The 255-nt window shown below is 72.2% G+C and overlaps 1 protein-coding gene across 1 annotated transcript in view; it reads right to left on the bottom strand.

The window, feature by feature from the left end:
- LOC104997466 (core histone macro-H2A.2) overlaps positions 1–255 on the bottom strand; it is a 52,949-nt gene that overhangs the window by 52,185 nt on the left and 509 nt on the right.

Below are 255 nucleotides of genomic sequence, written 5' to 3'. Positions count from 1 at the left end.
CCTCTCCCGGCCCCTGCGCAGACCACCGCCCCCGGACTAGCCCTCCTCTGCAGCCGGGCGCCTCCCTTCTCCCCCTCTGCGCCCCCAACTCCGCATCCCCAGGAGCCCTCCGCTCCCTCGAGTCCAGCGTCGCCCGGGGCCGGCGGCTGGACCCCGCATCCCTTCTCCTCCCTCCCTCGTTGCCCAAGATGCCCCCGGTTCCTCGCCGGCCCCAGGAATTTTACCGCTTCTTTAGCAATCCCCCCCCCCCCCCTT

This window comes from Bison bison, unplaced genomic scaffold (assembly GCF_000754665.1).
Source record: "Bison bison bison isolate TAMUID 2011002044 unplaced genomic scaffold, Bison_UMD1.0 scf7180017864309, whole genome shotgun sequence".
Lineage (NCBI taxonomy): Eukaryota > Metazoa > Chordata > Mammalia > Artiodactyla > Bovidae > Bison > Bison bison.
Note: the sequence above shows the minus strand (reverse complement) of the source record. Positions and strands in the feature narration are given on the sequence as shown.